The following is a 12,919-nucleotide window of genomic DNA, read 5'->3' as shown; positions in this document are numbered from 1 at the left end:
AGAAAAAATAAGAAAATCTGAGCTCTTTGGAGCCTATACTGCAAAGGGTCCACTTGAGGGGAACAGAACAATTCGGCAACCTATCTTCAATATGTTGCCAAATGTCAGGTATGGCTTGTTCACTACAGCTAACAACATTTTGTTTGCTGCAGTTTTTTACAAAAATGGGCCAATTGACAAAAAATCCACATGGGAACTTAATGGATCAGAAATGCATATGCTACAATGCTAAAGTGAAAATATTTAACAAGACTTCCTATGTATACTGGATATCATATTTCTTAACCTTCTCAATGAAAATAAAATTTTCATATTTTTAAAAGGGAAAAAAGAAATCCATGAGTAGCCTTTTTAAAAAATGATTATAAATTTTATCTATTCAAATACATGGATTTGGAGTAGTTCTAAAACCACCCTAAAGAGTTTAATCAACTCTTAACTGATATTTAAATGAAGAATTATAGACATAGTGCAGTGGATGATAAAGCACTTTGCTTGGAATCAGAAAGACTAATCTTCATGAGTTTAAATCCGGTTTCAGATACTTACTAGTTATGTGACCCTAAGCAAGTCATTAACCTTGTTTACTCATCTATAAAATGAGTTGGAGAAGGAAATGGCAAACCACTTCAGTATCTTTGCAAAGAAAACTTCAAAATGGGGTCGTGTAGAGTCAAACATAACTAAACAAATATGAAAATTTAACAAACTATTCTTGAATTATGACAAGGAATCAATATGCAGAAATCCCAATGATGAATTATAAGATTCCATCATTGATAGCGGTTCCCAACTTTGTTTTAAGCAGTTTCAGGAAACATACTGTACTTACATAAAGTCAGGAAGGCCAAAATATGCCCTAGAGTTTGGTGACCCGGACAGAAATTTCAGCCCCATTATTTTGCTAGTGCATGTGTACTAAGTAATTAGCTTATTAAAATTTTTATTCTGAAAAAACATGAGTCTCCACGTCAGCCAAACTAAATGTGTCCTATAGAAGGTAAGTTAGACAGTCAGTTCTAGAGAAGAAAAGTCATTAGATAAAAGTTCTGAAAGAGGCCTGAGGGCACATATAATTCAACTTCATTTTAAGTTGAGCAAACTTAGAAATGAGTCCCAAGTTATCATTAGGGAGAAAAAAAGACAAAGAAGGAAAGCCAGAGTAGATGTCCAATCTCGTGCTCCATCCTATCCTGGTTGATTCCAGCCATCTATTCAAAGAATGGTGTTCATATCTAGAGATTACTCAGGAAAGGGTGAGAAATAATGAATTTCCTTATATACTGTTATGGTTTTTTTTTTTTAACCTATACCTTCCGTCTTAGAATCAATTGTATTGGTTCTAAGGCAGAAGAGCAGTAAGGGCTAGGCAATGGGGATTAAGTGATTAGCCCAGGGTCACACAGCTGGGAAAGTATCAGAGGCCAGATTTGAACATAAGACCTCCTATCACTAAGGCTTGGCTCTCAATCCACTGAGCCACCTAGCTGCCCCCTTGTATACTGTTTCTTTCATAAATTCCTTGCTCATGAAATACCATAACATCAGTTTTCCAATTTCCAAGTAGGATAATTTTTTTTATAAACTTGCCTTTCAATTTAATATTTTAGTATATTAGTTTTTACGATACTTCAAATATGTAGGCCATTATGTTACTTACCTCTTATAATTCTTACAATATAAAAAGATATCCACCTCCAGTAAGAACTAAAAAAGAGAGAAATGTAAAATATTTAAATCAACCCTGAAGTTTGAGTTTTGTTTTTTGTTTTTTTTTAGCTTCAGAGAATGTAAAATTAATCAACCTCATCCATTCTATTCCCCAGATATCTAGTAAATATACCCTTACTTCTATAAGCCACACTTTCAGGCACAGAGAATTCCAAAGATTTTTAAAAAAATTTTTTACAACAGCCTCTGCTCTCCTAGTGTTTCCATTCTGCTGGGGGACAAAACATGCACAGAGCCAGATAAAAGCAGGACCATTAAAAAAAAAAAGGAGAAAGCCCAAATAATTGATGAAAAATCATTTCCTACAGGTGGCACAAGTGCTGAGCCTTAAAGCTAAGGTGAGGAAGTGAGACCTCAAGAACATCCAGACAAAAGGAAGAGATGGTGTGCCAAGAACAGGGAAAAGGCAAATCATGGAGTTGGCTAGAATACAGAGTCAGAATCTGAAGAGCTTTAAACATAAAGCTAAAGAATGTGTGCTATATCCTAGGGAGTTCACTAAAGATCCTACAGCAAGGAAATAATTCCGAATTCAGCAATTTAACATATAAATGTTCAACTGTCCAACTACCGTTTTATTCACCAAATGCTACTACCCACAAGGCAGGCAAAGCAGACAGACAGACAGACAGACAGACACACACACACACACACACTCACACACACACACACACACCCTCTACCTGTACCTCACACCTCCCCTCAAACATTGATACAACAGGCTCACAATCCTGGCCTTCTGCCTATGTTTACTTCAATTTTTTTTTTTACTTTCAGCTCACTGATGTACATGATCCTTTCAATGGTAAGAGTCATAACCCATATAATGCACTCTCATCTTTTTTGATATCCTTCTACATCCCTATCTCCTCCAGAAAATCATCTGCAGAATGTGCAGTACCCCTGAATCTCAAGCTATTGCATGGATACCATTGGGCATAAACCGTTGCTCACTGCTCCTTGGGTCCCCCTAAACTTCAGAGGCCATAAAGCATTATTGGATAAAAACTGATATTTAAAAAGCAAACCTTTATTTTGAAGGCAAATTTGAGTTGATTAAAAGCAGAAAGTCAATCTCGTGCTCCTGTGGCTTAATTCTGAGTTCAGCTCCCCATCCACAGGACCTATCCTAATTACAACATACAGCTTTAGAGACTGTCTATCCTCGTTTAAATAACAGGAATTCTTCATCCACTTCTCATTCTTTATATGTGCAGTCAGGTGAAATATTTTGAGGGATTACAGCTCTCATGTAAGAGACCCTGCAATATTCCAGGACTTAGCATGATCCACAAATAAGAGCATCTGAAGAACCTTACCATTTGTAGGTGATAGGCCTTCCATTTGAACTCTGCTCTAGCTAGTCTTCTTGACAATAGAAAATACCTTTGGTAAGGATATATCTCTCTCTCTTCTGACTTAATATTAATAATCAGAAATTCAAGGTTATCCATTATATCTTTGAAGGAATCTTTCATGATATATTCATGCAAACCTTAACAAATGATAAGCACACTTTACTCTTATATTGTCGAAGTCTTTCAGTCAACCATATGACTATAAAGATATAGCCTGGTGTAGAATATCATTTATCATAGAATATCAGTATCACATCTCTCAACTGAAATTGCTCTATCCAAAATTAGCAGTGATCTCTTAATTGCCTAATCTGAAGGTCTTTTCTCAGTCTTCATTCTTCTTGACCTCTCTCCTACATTTGACATTTCTGACAATTCTGTCTCTCCTCTTAGCTATTCTCTTCTCTCTGGGTTTTCCTAGCACTATGCTTTCCCAGTTTTAATCCTGGCTGTCTGACTTCTCCTTCTCAGTCTCCTTTGCTGAATCAACATCCATATCATGCCACCTAGCTCTGTCCTGGACCCTTTTCTCTACATAGTCTTTGGGAGACCACATCATTTGCACCACTGAAATGGATTTAATTATCCTCTCTGAGCAGATAACTCAGAGATTTATATATCCAGCCCCAAATTCTAGTCTTCCTGTTTCTTGGTCCACAAAATCTTACATCTGATCCCTTCTTTCACACAATCACCACCTTAGCCCAGACCCTCATCATCTCTTGACTGGATTTCTACAATGACCAACTAAATGGTATCACTGTCAAGTCTCTCCACTCCAATCCATTCTCCACACAGCTGCCAAAATCTTTTTTCTTAAGTGCATTTGACCATGTCAAACCCTGCTTAACACACTCCAATGGCTCTTATTGCCTCTGAGATGAAATAGGAATTAACTCTGTTGAGCTTTTTAAGTTCTCACAACCTGGCCTAATCCATCTTTCCAGCCTTATCAAAAGTTACATACACCTTTGCACACTTTATGACCCAAACAAACTGCCTGCTCTATTCCTTAAATGCAATACTCCATCTCCCATCTCTAAGTCTTTGCATATATGTCAGCATGTTTCTTGCCTTAAACATAATCCCTCTGGAACATACTCCCTCTACACCTCTACCCCAAAAATTCCCTCTCTTCTTTAAGATGTACCATCTTCTATTCCTGATCAGGCTTTCCTGATCCCCCCTACCAAACTAGCAAGTGTCTTCCCAGATTCCCCCTGTACTTTGCATTTATTCTATGTATATACACATATCTCCCCAATAGAAACGGTCCCTAAGAATAGAGATTGTTTCATTTTGTATCTTTGTATCCTTAGCACCTGGCACATACCAGGCACTTAACAAATGCTTGTTAATTCATTAGTGGTGACCTTTTTTGCACATCATTATCAGTGAATAAGCATTGAGATCATGCAACAACCAAGTGTCGAATGAAATATGTTACTCATTGCCTCTGAATGCACACACAAAAAAAGTCTGTATTGCTTCTCCAAGAAAAGCCTGTGTCTCTCCTTCCATTTTTGCCATTTTTTTCTAACAAGAATAGTTATAGTCAAGAATAATACAATTCAATAAAGAACAGAAAAGCATGGGATGACTTACATGAACTGACACAAAATAAGCAGAACTAAAAAAACAATATGATCACAATGTAGAGGGAAACAACAATTAGTAAACAATTAAAACTGAAATTATTATAACTAAGATTGGCCCTGAGAAAAAGATATGAAAAGGCATCTTCCACTCTTCTCTGAAGCAAAAAGGGAGAATGTCTATTAAAGGTCAGATTTGGTTGATGCTTTAGTTCTGAAGATGTTGCAAAAAGAAAAGAATAAATGTTTACCCACACAAATATACATATTCACCCGGAGAGCTATTAGTATGATTCATTTATTCCAGGAAGAATCCACTTGGTTACCAGACAAGGATCTCACATTTGGTGTATCAATAGCTAAGTGAAAGAACCTCCCCTTACTAAAGAAGATCAATATGTGCTCTACATCTTAAGTCTCAAAGAGAGCTGCCCAGAACATTGAGAGGTTCTAAATTTTGCCCATGGTAACAAATCTAGCATGTAACAGAGTCATTACTTGAACCCACCTCCTCCTGGTCCAGAGGTCAGCTCTCAAACTCCTATAGCATGCTGCAACTCTAGTGTTTATAGATGGGCTAAAACCTGGGATTCTTAACATCCTATGCCTCCACTACAGAAGCAGAAGAGAGCTACAAAGTATTTGGGAGTACTTTATATTTTCCTTTATTTCACAGATTCAAATGACAAAAGAATGTATTTATTTGCAACAGGCCAGCCTACTTATCGGTGATGAGCCTAGTCTTACTCTACTCAGCTATACCAATCCTCAAAAAAGAGATTATCATCTACTACTAGGCCCATATGTGAGGCCTTCTCAACATGACAGAGCCTCCAGAGGTTGTTTCACAAGCAGAGGTTTCAGGGTTACTCAAGGTCCCCTCCATACCATAATCATGCAACAAAGGAGGCCTTCAGGAAGTTTCCCCTTATATACTTCAGTAATTACCTTGATTCCGAGCCTAAAACTCCTAATTCCTAACAAGGTCATAGAATTATACATACATACATTCATACATATTATACATATGCACAGTATCAGACATACATAATCAAGTGCTATAATTTCCAGTTATCATCTAAAATAAGCAATGGGAAAATCTAGTTCTTCTCTGAGTCCAGTGAAGCTTCCAACTAGCTGAATATCAAAAAAGGAGGTAAATACAGGGGGCAGCTGGGTGGCTCAGTGGATTGAGAGCCAGGCCTAGAGACAGGTCCTAGGTTCAAATCTGGCCTCAGACACTTCCCAGCTGTGTGACCCTGGGCAAGTCACTTGATCCCCTTTGCCTAGCCCTTACCACTCTTCTGCCTTGGAGCCAATACACAGTATTGACTCCAAGACAGAAGGTAATGGTTTAAAAAAAAAAAAGGAGGTAAATACAATCAAACCAATAATCTATCATTGATGCTAACATGCAGACTAATGATGTTGTTCATACAAAATGTGATCCAGGTAGGTGGTATAGTGGATAGAGCACTAGACCTGGTGTCGGAAAGACATGAGTTCAAATCCAGACTCAAGTACATCACTCTGAAACCCTAGGCAAGTCATTTCAACTCTGGCTGTCAGTTTCCTCACCTGTAAAATGAGAATAGGACTTGCTTCACAGGGTAGTTGTGAGAATAGAATGAAATACTATTTGAAAAGAGCTTTGCAAACATTAAAGTGCTACACAAATATTAGCTATTGTTATCATCCAGTGAAGATGGGAGCCTTACCAATATTTGAACCTAGGGCCCCTGACAGTCAATCCAGTATTCTTTTAACTACACTATGGAGCCTCTAATAACAACTTTCTAAATACACATGATTCATATATGTTTAGTCATATGGAACCTAATGCAAACTTTTCATCTTACAGACAAGGAAACTAAGGCTTTAGGCCTGTGGAACAATTTGCTTCCAAAAGCATAGGTAACAAGTGCCAGAGTTAGAATCTGAACCCAGGTCCTCTGCCTCTAAAATCAGTTGCTCTCATTGATTCCTACAATAGCTGTCTTTAGTATTTAAAGGGCTACCATGGGAGAGAAGCATGAGACTTGTTTATTTCTAGAAAGCATAACTAGGAGTAGAGAAAAATGTGTTTTGTTTGACTTACAAAGGGGTAAATTTAGGATTAATGAAAGGAAAAATTCCTGCTTAGAGTAATCCAAAGGTTAAAAAGGGCCACCTCAGGCAGGAGCAGTTTCCCTGCTTCAGACCTGATAAAACTATAAGCAAACACTGGATAACCACTGGTCAAGTATATTGTAGGAGGTATTCTTTTTCAATATAAGTTTGGGGGGGGGGGGGAGAGGAACTGGGTAGCTCAGTAGATTGAGAGCCAGGCCTAGAGAGGAGAGGTCCCAGATTCAAATCTAGTCTCAGATACTTCCTAACCTTGTGGCCCTGGGCAAGTCACTTAACCCCCATTGCTAGCCCTCACTGCTCTTTTGCCTTGGAACCAATACATAGTATTGATTCTAAGGTAGAAGGTGAGGGTAAAAAGCTAGGTGGCTCAGTAGATTGAGAGCCAGGCCTAGAGACAGAAGATCCTGGGTTCAAATCTGGCCTCAGACACTTCCTACCTGTGTGACCCTGGGCAAGTCACTTGACCCCCATCGCCTAGCCCTCACCACCACCCACCACCATAGATTCCAAAATGGAAGATAATGGTTTAAAAAAAAAAAGTGTGTGTGTGTGTGTGTGTGTGTGTGTGTGTGTGTGTTTGTGTTAGGAAATGGATAGCCACTGAAGCATTATCTGTGACTCTGATTACACCTTACTATTTAAAGAATATTAATGACAAAGTTTGAGTAAGTAGTAAGTAAGAAATTACTTATTTGTTCATACTTATATCAATGAAATTATATGAAGTTTTACTGAAATGAAAATGCATAATTTATTCTTATTTTTATATGGAGGCCATTACATTTGTGTAAGAGGTCCCAAAACTTGAGATCTATCCCTAAACATGAGGTGAGACAAATCAAAGTTATTACATTTGCTGAAGAGTCAGAATAAGACACAGGAGAAGATTTTTTAAAATAAATAAAACAGATTTAACAAACCTATTTAAGCTTTGATCCTTGAACTCAAATGACACTATTTTCTAAATAGCTATACTAAAAGGGGAAGCAATTAGCTTCAGTTGCTTTCTGATAAATGTATCTGAATTAAACTCAACATGTTCTAGTTTTCAAGAAAACTTTTTGCAAAGAAATTGAGTCATTAAAACAGGAACTAAATTTACTTTGTGTTCTATTTTTTTCAGCTTAATGATTAATATTTTTTTAAATGATCAGTATTTTAATGAATTTTTCCAACACCCTCCCTATTGCCTGACCATTCTTTAATAATCTGCAGTAAGTGATCTTTGACAAAAGGCCTCAAAAATCAAAATCTCTTTCACTTCAAAGGCTGCATGCAACAAACTAAACTTTTTATATTTTGAAATATGTCTATCAAGAGTTTTCAGTTGTCCAAAATCAAATCAAGAATACTCTATAAAATGTATACTATGATTCCTCATATTTCTTTATACCTAGCCTCTGAATTGATTTTCCCTACATTTGCTTCTAATTGGCCCCTCTGCCCTGAGTTCATCTTTCTCATAGTGACCAAAACAACCTTCCTTAAAGATTTCATACTAAATTCAATGTTTATTAAACATTTACTGCATATATGTAATATATAAACACATGTAAAAGGCACAGTACTAGGGCCTAGAGATATAGAGTCTCTGTCTTCAAGGAGCCTACATTCTAGTGAGGGAGGGAGAATATAACACCAACAGATATAAGACAATCTGCCAAGGAAGAAAGCACAAGTCTAACAAGTGGGAGAATCTGGGAAGATTTCACTAAAAAGATAGCATCTGACCTGAGCAATGGAAGGAAGATAAGAATCCTGGGTCTGAAATTCTGATGCAGTACATTCCAGGCAAGAAGCCTGTTTAGAAGGAACAAAAGCAGGAGATGGAATGCTGAGTTTGGAGAAAAATTAATAGTCCAGTATACACTGGGATGTGGTATGTGAAAGGGAATAATGTGAAATAAGACTGGAAAAAAGGACTGAAGTCAGATTATGAAGGGCAGTAAATGCCAGGCTGAGGAATTTATATTTTATCCCACAAGCAACAGAAATTTGTCTATCCCCTTAAAATAGAAAACCTCTGAAAGTTCTTAAGTCAACAAGCACTAATTAAGCATCTACCATGTGCAAAGCACTGTGCTCCTCATAAAAAAAAGGCAAAAGGCAGTCCTTGCTATTAGAAGGAGCTCACAGTTCAATAGAGAAGACAACATTCAAACAATAATGTAAAAACATGATACATTTGATCTTAACCAATTAGAGCCTGCTAAGTAAAACTGGATAAAATGTCTGCACCAGAGCTAAGAAGACCTGAGTTCCTATTTGACATAAGACATTAGCTATGTGACCATGGGCATGTCATCTGATTTCTAAATGTTTCTTTTCTTCATCAACTAAATGAAGATAATGTAGATAAAATGAAAGGGTATTTGTAAAGCACTCTGTAAACTTTAAAATGCTATATAAATGATAGTTGTTGCTGTCATTATTATAGTCCTCCAAGAAACATCTATGACAGTGGAAAGTACAATGAGCTTGAAGACTACCTAAAAGACATGTTTGCATCTCTTTCTACTATTTACTACAAACTCATTATGTGCAACCTCAGGAAAGTCACCTGAAGTATCAGTTTCCTCATCAATCCACAAACATTAACTACTATGTGCCAGTCACTGTGCTAGGTGGTAGGATTATAAATACAAAAACAAATCTGTCCTTGCCTTCTTTGAGTTTACATTTGACCAATGGAGAAAAAAATTACAAAACCAAAATAAATTTACACAATTATAAATAAAATAGGGATAATAAGTGCATTACCTACCTAGGTATAGGTCAAAGGAGATAAACTATATAAAAATGTCTTATAAATGTAAATATGGATTAGGATTATTGAGGAAAGAAACTAGCTGCATTCATTCTGTATTTCTTCAACTGACAGAGACAGACTGACCTACCTGTATACACACACACACACCTCTCGATTGTTAGATAATTCATTTGTCTAAGTAAATTCTTGCAAAAAATGCAATCAAAATATTTCAAAATTTGCTTTCCCTAATCTTATCTATTAACACTATCCATTCAAAATATACATAAGTCCCAGACCAGTTAAACCTGTCTCTGTGTGTAGAACAAGTAAAAAAAAAATTCCTAGTCACTGAGCTGAAAAGGAAATGCCACAGGGTACACCACAAATGGAACTGCTTACAGCATGGTGTTATAATAGCAGGTATATAGATTTTCTCTGGGCTGCCTATCACAATGTCACAATTGACTGACATTACCCCAATTTGACAGTAATCATGGTTTGGACACTAAACTCATTAAATAACCTCTCTCCCATTTTCCAACCAGTTCTTTCACTTTAATAACTACTCCATGGGGGCAGCTCAGTGGACTGAAAACCCAGCCTAGAGATGAGAGGTTCAAATCTGGTTTCAGACACTTCCTAGCTATGTGACACTGGGCAAGTCACTTAACCCCTAATTGCCTTATTTAAAAAAAAAACTGCTCCATGCCACACTTAATGTATTTTAAAACTGCATGATTAAAAAAAAAAAGCAACTACCTCAGGAAAGACAGGAAGAATGTTTTTCTATTATATGAATAAACAAACAATATATATTTAATCTTTTGTTGTTTATATTTTTCATCTGGCAATATTAGTTTGCCATGTATAGACAGGCAGGTGAGAAGATACATACTCCCTATACTGTAACAGTTTGGAAGCAGATAAATCAAGAACAGATTGTAGGATGACGGCAAATAGTTGTGTCCTGCTTGGTTATATCACAGTGCCTTTTTGAAAAGCAACAGTCAAAAGAACAGCACAGAAATGGTTCTCAACACATAGCCACCCTAAGAATCCCAAGAAAGAAGTTTTCCAACCCCCTCCAGGAAGAGGAAATCATGTGTCTAAAGAGTATGGTAATTCAGTCTGCACTAAGGAGTTGGTAGGTAAAAAAATGAATGAAATCTAGGACTAGGGAGTGTGAGACCAGAGCCAATTTCTCAGAGATAAAAAGTAGGATTATTCCACACCTCGAGATTAATGAAACACGGCTTAAGTAGACGTTCGTGTTGCCGAATTTCATTAAGATCATGCCTTCAAATCAATGTATTTTAAGTTTCAAATCCACGCCATGTCTGGAAACTACAAGGCCTCCCAGGGGACTCTGATCCGAAAGGAAACTTTACAAACCACCCCCAGCCCTAAAATATGGGACCCTGGGCCCTGGCTTCGGCAGCTTCTTCTTTCCCATCCTCCATTCTCCCCAACCTCCTAGCCCCAACTCTCATCCCTTCCCCAACCTTGGACTCGCTCTTTGTAAAAAGCTCAGCTCACCTTGATCAGCAGGAAATGAGAGGGAGAAGGAAAGAGGTCACACGTGTACACACACATACACATGTACACGCATACGCGCACACACGTCTACTACTACATCCCTCGTAGAGTGGCTAAGCCAAACAAAACTAAACTCACCCTCCGGTATGCTCCAAGAGCTTCCACATGTGCTCCCATTCACCAGCCCAGCACAAGTGTGGCAAGGGGGAGGACTCCCTTCTCAACCACCCCCCCCCAGCCCTCCGCCGGTGCGCGCCCCAACCCGCACCCCGCCCAGCCCCCGACGTGGGTCTGATCCTCCCAGGGACAAGGGATGGATGTCGGTGCCAGGGAAGGAACTTGGTTCCAGGGGAAGGAAGAGAGAAAGGAGACGTGGGAAGGGCACGACTGTGGCTATAGAGAGGCAGGCGCCCGGGGCACCCCAGTTCCTGGGTCTGTGCTCCCTCCACCACCATCAAGCCCCGGGGGACGCGCGTTCATGGTCACATGTACACATGGACGGGGAGGAGGGGCACGCTCCGGTGCCCATAGCTGGAGGAGGGGGGGTCCTCTCTCGGCTCCCGGCCCGGTCCCCCGGTTACCGCCCTCCGCTCCCTGTCCCCCGTTCCTCGCTCCGAGCCCAGGGCCTGGGTCCCCTAGTCCCTCACCTCAGGGTGGCGGTGGCGGTGGCGGTGACGGCGGCGGCGGCGGCGGCGACCCCGAGTGCCCCGTGTGGGCCGAGTTGGCTGCGCTGGGCAAGAGGAGACGCCGGCCGCTCCGGTGATGGCTGACAGGCTTTCTAGAGCTGCCGCGAGGCCGCGTCAGGGCGGAGCCTAAGAACCCCGCCCCCTGATGGCTAGGCCCTTCCCACTACCCGCCCCCTCCACGCTAGCCCCCAGCTTGGCCGGACTGGTGGCGAGCTCCAGGGTGGGGTGACTTAAATCCCGGGGTTACTCGAGGCCATTCACCTCCGACCCCCTGGCGGGAGGCGAAGGCGCGCGAGGTGGGAGGGTAGAGGCAGTCTCTCTCATTGGCCTTCTGTGCTAGCGGAGGGGGAGACAGCAGCCAATGAGAGCACGGCCCTGGGCGGAGCCGACGTGAGGCGATGCCGATGGTCTGAGGGCTGCTCTGCCACTGGCGGCCGTCGGAGTGTCCCGGGAGGGCGGAGGGAGAGAGAAGTGTCTGATCAGGGGCAACATCCCCTTCCCCGGGACCTGATTTCCTCCCTTCTTTCCCTTCACCCTTCACGTCACCCTGTGAAGGGCCAACTCTCCCATCCTGCGTGCCTCTGGCTGCACCAGAGCCCATCCCTCCTCTAGTGGGCTGGGGACAAAGGGATCGCCCTGATCCCCAAGTGCAGTCCCTCTGAGAAGGGTGCGTGGGTGGGGAGGAAGACCAACTAGACATCTAAGGGTTAGTTTGTTAGTTTGCAAATGCTATACCAATCTATTTCAATCTCCAACTAGACTTATACCACTCCCCACTAATATTTATACCCATTTCGGGGGTGGAATAACCAAGGCTCCGTGGTAAAGAGATCCCTTGCCATGATCACAAGGCAACAAATAAATTACATTATTGTTATTATTGTTGTTTAGTTGTTTTCAACCATGTCTGACTCAACCTGTTGGACCATAGCATGCCAATACTGTCCATGGTGTTTTCTTGGCTATGTGCTTTGCCATCTCCCTCTTCAGTAATAAATTACATTCACATTAGAGAGGAAGAAACTGAAACACAGAGGGGTGAAATAGATTTAAAAACAAACAAACAAAAAACCTTATCTTCCATCTTAGAATCAATTCTGTGTATTGGTTCCAAGACCAAAGAGTTGTCAA

At 40.2% G+C, this 12,919-nt stretch overlaps 1 protein-coding gene across 19 annotated transcripts in view; it reads right to left on the bottom strand.

Moving 5' to 3' along the window:
• ACACA (acetyl-CoA carboxylase alpha) overlaps window positions 1-11,927 on the bottom strand; it is a 291,002-nt gene extending 279,075 nt beyond the window's left edge. For 16 of the 19 annotated variants that reach the window (XR_461987.2, XR_461986.2, XR_461989.2 and 13 more), the window contains exons 1-2: window positions 11,750-11,921; window positions 1,661-1,707 (exon numbers count right to left, since the gene is read on the bottom strand). The gene's annotated coding sequence lies outside the window, so the exon portion shown is untranslated. Of the gene's footprint in view, window positions 1-1,660; window positions 1,708-11,749 lie in introns of all 19 variants that reach the window. The other 3 variants (XM_007481894.3, XM_016430349.2, XM_056816443.1) reach the window with 2 other exon arrangements.
• Between the last annotated feature and the right edge of the window lie 992 nt (window positions 11,928-12,919).

The sequence above is a fragment of the Monodelphis domestica genome, chromosome 2, assembly GCF_027887165.1.
Source record: "Monodelphis domestica isolate mMonDom1 chromosome 2, mMonDom1.pri, whole genome shotgun sequence".
NCBI classification, from domain to species: Eukaryota; Metazoa; Chordata; class Mammalia; order Didelphimorphia; family Didelphidae; genus Monodelphis; species Monodelphis domestica.
The sequence above is the reverse complement of the archived record's forward strand: the minus strand, read 5'-3'. Positions and strand labels throughout refer to the sequence as shown.